This window comes from Clupea harengus, chromosome 15 (genome assembly GCF_900700415.2).
Source record: "Clupea harengus chromosome 15, Ch_v2.0.2, whole genome shotgun sequence".
Lineage (NCBI taxonomy): Eukaryota > Metazoa > Chordata > Actinopteri > Clupeiformes > Clupeidae > Clupea > Clupea harengus.
Window position 1 is genome coordinate 5,210,741 of NC_045166.1, and position 6,054 is coordinate 5,216,794.

The window sequence follows — 6,054 nt, forward strand, 5'->3', positions numbered from 1 at the left end:
ATGAGTATTTTTTAGGCAATGCGACTTGGCTATTCAGACTATTTAAGATTTCATGCCTATAGCTCAGTTTGAAAATGTAATGGGCTTTTTCACTTTGAAAACGCAAATCAAATTTTCTCTCCCCGCGTTTCGTTTGTTTGTGAATTATGAAACAAATCTAACTCCATACGTACCCCCTGAACCACTTTGCGTACCCCAGTTTGGGAACTGATGACATAGTGTATAAAAATAGGTTTCCCACTTGATATTAATATAATCTAAACGGCATTTCAGTCTATGTGAACTGGATACACCGTTGATTATTTATTATTGAATAATGTGTGTGTACCAGATGTTTACCGGCTCCAGTGTTCTCACCTGGCCAAGCTGAAGGGTCATTTATCAGCAAGACTTCAAGACTGAGAAATACACAAGCACACACACACACATGCAAACACAAACATTCACAAACACAAACACACACATACACATACACATACATACACGTCAAGCTCCCACGTCAGCGTCCAGAAAAAAAGGTTACGCATTAACGACGGAACACAAACGACAACAAATTGACTCCCAATTATTTGAGCGCACACTTCCAGATGTGCAGCAGATGGAGACAGAGGACGGGGCAGCAGGGTGGAGTGGGGGGTGGGGTGGGCTGGGGTAGACGAAGGCCGACCCTTGGTATCTCAGGCCTCAGTTTTTTCTCTCACACATAGTGTGTGCGTCTGTGTGTGGGTGTCTGTGTGTGTGTGTTTGCAGTCATGGTTAAGGCAGAAGATGAGTGTGAAGTCATGGGTGAGAGGCATCATTAGGAAATAGTGAATTGACAGAGACCAAGCACAGCACTAATGTACAGTAAGACGTCTTGGACAGCAAATGTGTGTGTGTGTGTGTGTGTGTGTGTGTGTGTGAGAGAGAGTTTGTGTGTGGGTGCGTGAGAGAGAGAGAAGGAAAGAAAGAGAGAGAGGGAAAGAGGGTAGAACAGGCTGTGGAGGTTTCACACATACAAATTCATAAAGGAATCTCACACAGCAAAAAACTGTCAATTCCCCAGAAGAACACGGAGCCTTGTCAAGAAAAATGTGCCTTTACACGAACGGAGCGGATCGGATTGAATCCGCTGTAGTATATCTCCCAGGCCTGTTGGTGGAGCTGTAACGGTGCTACAGACAACTGAAGGAAACGGAGAAGACATGGAGCATGCGTATAAAGTGACAGAAGACAGAAGTTGAGATCCAACTAGCAACGTATAGCCTAGCCGCATAGCCTACATTTAATCTGCATAATAACACATTATGGTGGTTAATAAAATCAGTGGTCAGAGCAGACTGTAGGTTAAGCAGAAAAATATTGTATTTTGTATTGATAATAACGAGTTTAGAACAGTGCAACAAAGCAAAGTGCAACATGACATGTCTGTGAGTTGTTTAAATGCCTGTGCTTTATGGAGAGGCTGAGCTTGAGCACGAGAGACCACAATGCAAGTGGTGTGAATCCTGGATGTTTCATGGTTTACAATTGCTTCCAATTTAATGGTTTTATTAATAACAACAAATGTAGGCTATTGTTGAGGGCTTTGTCCTGTACCTCTGAAGTAACATTAACGCAAGCAGCTATCATTGTCTGACAGGACTAGAGCTAGCGTAAAGCCATCAATGCTGATATATTAATGCAAAAGGCTTCCGAAACTTACACATCAAATGCAAAATCTACACGCATTTGGCGCTTGGCGGATGTTAATTTCGGACCTTGAGGGTAGCCTACCTACATAATTTGTCTTGGTAGCCTATTGGGAAATGAATGCATAAGTAGCATACTGATATAGTAAATAAAAAAAGAATTCAAAACTATTGTATAGTTGTATATTGCAATAATAATGGACCTCATTCTCGAAGGCAGTTAAGAAGAGATTTCCACTTACGAAGTTCGCGGAACAATTTTGGCATTCATGAAAGTTCTCTCGTCTGGGAATCTTATTTTTCTTTTTTTTTATACTTTATTTTTAAAGAAACAAAGATACAATGAAACATAATGGAACAAACGGTTGGTCACCTATACATTTATACTGATGGTACACTGATGGAAATACATGTCAATTCACACAGTATAGGTTATAGGTTGTCTGCTCTCTTCTCCAGGCTGTAGATTGCAGGCAGTGGTGTGTCGCACTGTGAAGGAGTGTATTACAGGTCCCGGGTGTGGCATGCAGCTGTCCTGATCCACCTGTAGAGAGTGTGGTCTGTGTGTGTGCGCAGGTTATAGGTTGTCTGCTCTCTTCTCCAGGCTGTAGATTGCAGGCAGTTGTGTGTCGCACTGTGAAGGAGTGCTATTACAGGTCCCTGGTGTGGCATGCAGCTGTCCTGATACACCTGTAGAGAGTGTGGTCTGTGTGTAGGTCGTCTGTGTCTGTGCTTTCTTTTTCAGGTTGTTGTTGCAAACATTTGAATTATAATATAAATGCATGTACCCCCAGAGTAGTGTGCATAGGGTAAGTACAGCATGTCTTTTCCATATACGAGCATGTTTATGTTATGTTGCATGATTTTGCTTGTTTTTTCTGTTGCCCTGCATGTTCTATGTATGTCCCTGTGAAGTTTGTATGTCTTTGTCGCATATTTGTTTGTTGTGGAGCATGCTTTGTTTTTTTCATTAACCTTGTCTACTGTCTTGTCCTGTTTCACTAACACCCACTCATGACCTGTACCTTGACGTGGTGAGTGGGCTTTCAACTAAACAGGCCTTGCTTTGAATGGTGTTAGTTAGCCGGATTTAAAAACAAATGTATGCTTTGCAGTTTGATTTGTATATTTCCGCAGCTCTACAGAATCTAACAGATCAGTGAATTTTTACTGACATCAGCATACAAAGACATTCCACCTGAAGACTGGCACCTATCTTCCTGCAAGCAACTGACACCTATCTTCCTGCAATCACCCGACACTAAATGTCTTACATTGAAATAAAAGATAAAACAACCCTGTACAACTGTCATGGTTCTGCAATGTTTATATGTGGTATTTTTTTTTTTATTTAATGTCAGCCAAGTTGCATTGAAACAGAGGTAGTGACATATCAGAGACAGTTTGATTATCAAGGAAAGTGAATTTAAATAAATTGATATTGGTGATATTGATGGCATATGTGTTGTAATAAACCAAGTGTTTCGACATTCAGAGATAAATTGTTGGCCAAGCGCTATATTCAGACTCACGTAAAAACACGTTAGTTAAATTTTTTTCCCACCGATGTATTTATCGAGTGAATTATACCGCTGTATTTAAAATCAGGTTTGGTAAAAGGTAAGTCTCGTACAGTCGCTAGCTAGCATCAGGTGAATAAGCTAAACTTTATTTTTGTATTGCAATGGATGATTAGTTTATATCGTTGTGTCGTTGATAAAAAAAAAAACGAGTGAAAAACCAAGTGTTTCGTGACGGGAATCAAGACTTTTCTGAATAGCTGGATCACTTAGCTATTAGCATGCTAAGTAGCTACTGTACAGTTCGTGATTGGTACTGTATTACTCGATACTGGTAATTAATTGTTTACGGGGTCCTACCGGCAAATAATCGGGCAGCAAATAAATTCTGACCAATGAAGTAGCGGAATGTAACACTCCGCTGACAAATGAGCAGTTGAAACGTCACAATCGCGACAGACAAAATGCCGTCTCTATGACGTACCCTAGCAGGTATGAGCCCCTAGTAGACATATAACCCACAACTGCACAGGAGAGTGTGGAGATGGAGAAGTGACGTATTCCATGCACAACAAAATAATTATATATTTCTCCAACACCAGCACATTACATTACCCCGTTAAACCAGACATTTTCTAGATAACATTACCTCAAGGTTGTCGACAGTTGAATTTTGCTATAAAGTTGCTAACACTCAATTCAATGGCTTCATGGCAGCTGCAATTACTTGATAAATGAATATACCAGCACAGTGTACCCTCAACAAGCTAACTATGTAAACTATAATTACTTGATAAATGAATATACCAGCACAGTGTAACCTCAACAAGCTAACTATGTAAACTATAATTACTTGATAAATGAATATACCAGCACAGTGTAACCTCAACAAGCTAACTATGTAAACTATAATTTATTTTGACTGTGTTCACTATGTAACCATAATGGCACTTGTTGTCTTCCACACATGTCGCATTTAACCAACAAGCATCATCCATCACTAAAAATGGCCCTGACAGAAAAGCCTTACAGTGGCAGTTCCTGAGGTGGGAAATCGCCTAAAGGTTTTTATTTACTTGTGCTCCCGACTCTGGTTGCCTTTCATGAATTGTTGTGTATAGGCTTCATCTTATCACCATGAGGGCTCGTCCAGTGCAATCAAACAAACGTTATAGTAAATGGCCTATATTGGTTTAATGGTGTAGTAGTCTGGTAAAGGTTAATAGTATATTATTATGAATAATTTACTTTTAAACTACGTAGTTAATATTAGATTAGTTGTAGAATAGTAAATAGTAGATTATTATGAATGATTTACTATTAAATCTACTAAACTACAATTTATTTGTATTTATTTGGTTTTTGGTGCCATGGTGCTCAATGAAAAGCATGTGACCTGCATGTACGTAGCAGCGGCCCTGCCCTTTCTTTTCCAAACAGAGTTAAAAAAGTGTTTTCACTCTAAATGAGATTTCTGAAATTAGTCTGCAGATCTTCAGAGAATTAGCTGATTCGCAAGAAGATGAAAGTGTAGTATAAAAGTTGAAATGAAGGGACACCAACATTTACAGTGTGTAAGGTCTGTGTTCTGTCCATGTCTAATTTCTGTGTTTGTCTCCCTTGTGTGGTCGCATGTTTGTTCCCGTGTCTAGTCCTCGTGCTTCCTTGTTCCCGCCATGTGCTTTCCCTATGTTTGTTTGTCTATGCCATGTGCCCTCTTGTTGTTGTCCGTGTCTCCACCCCTCACCTGTTCCCAATCTCCCGGGTTGTGTGTGTCATTGGTTTCACCTGTGTCCTGTTAATTCCCCTTGTTTAGTCCACCTGTGTCCTTGTCTGCCCCGCCTTGATTGTTCTCACCTGTCCCTCGTTATCTGTTGCCTGTGTGTATATATAGTCCTTGTTTTCTTGTTCCTCGTGGTGTCTTCGAAAAGTTTGTGTTTGATGGTATGTTCCTTGTGTTTCCACTGCTCCTCGTGTATTCCTAGCGTTTAGCGCTTCTGCCTTGTTCAAGTGATTACTCGTGCTTCTGACCTCTGCCTGCCCTACTACTATTCTCCTGCCTATTCCCTGTGTGGATTTGTTTGCCTATTTTTGGACTGCCTACCTGTGTACCGAACCCTGCTAGTAAACGTTTATTCTTCTGAATCTACCCCTGTGCTGAGTCGTGCGATTGAGTCCTGCACAACACCCACCATTCGTAACAGTACGACGACACCAAGGATGGACTCAGCCGACTCAGACTCAGTGCTCAGACGCAGTTTGAGCAAACAAGCCTCCTCTCTCTGCCTCGTGACAAGGGAAATAGAGGAGCAAGGGAGAAGTTCCCTGAAGTCCCTGAACCTGCTGTTGGGACAATTCGAGCAGCTCCTGGATCGTTGGGATTCCCTCGCTGCACCTCCTTCTCCAGCTCCGGTTCCATGCCGCCTGGATTCCGGCTCCAGGGTTTCAGCTTCACTCACCAATACTGCTCTGGCTTCAGCTCCGACTCCACGTCTCCTGCCTCCCGCCGTCAGGACAGCCGCAGTCGCCCTAGGAAGAGCTTCTGACGCTGTCAACCTCGAAGCAGCCTCTACCAATGCCACCATCAAAGCGGTCTCTGACGCCGTCAACGCAGCCTTTGGAGCTTCCACCCTTGAAGCTATCTCCGCCGCCCTCGAAGCTGCCTATGCAGCATTGGAAAGATTTTCTGTCACACCCAAAGAAGCCTCTGGCGCTGCCTTGCTCGATGCAGCTTCTATTGCCATCGATGCAGCCTCTGCCACCCTCGAAGCAGCCTCTGATGCTGCCGCCTCCGAGGTCGTCTCTGCTGCCCCAGAGGTAGCCTCCGTCGCTACCACTCCCAAAGCAGCCTCTGCCTCCCCCGA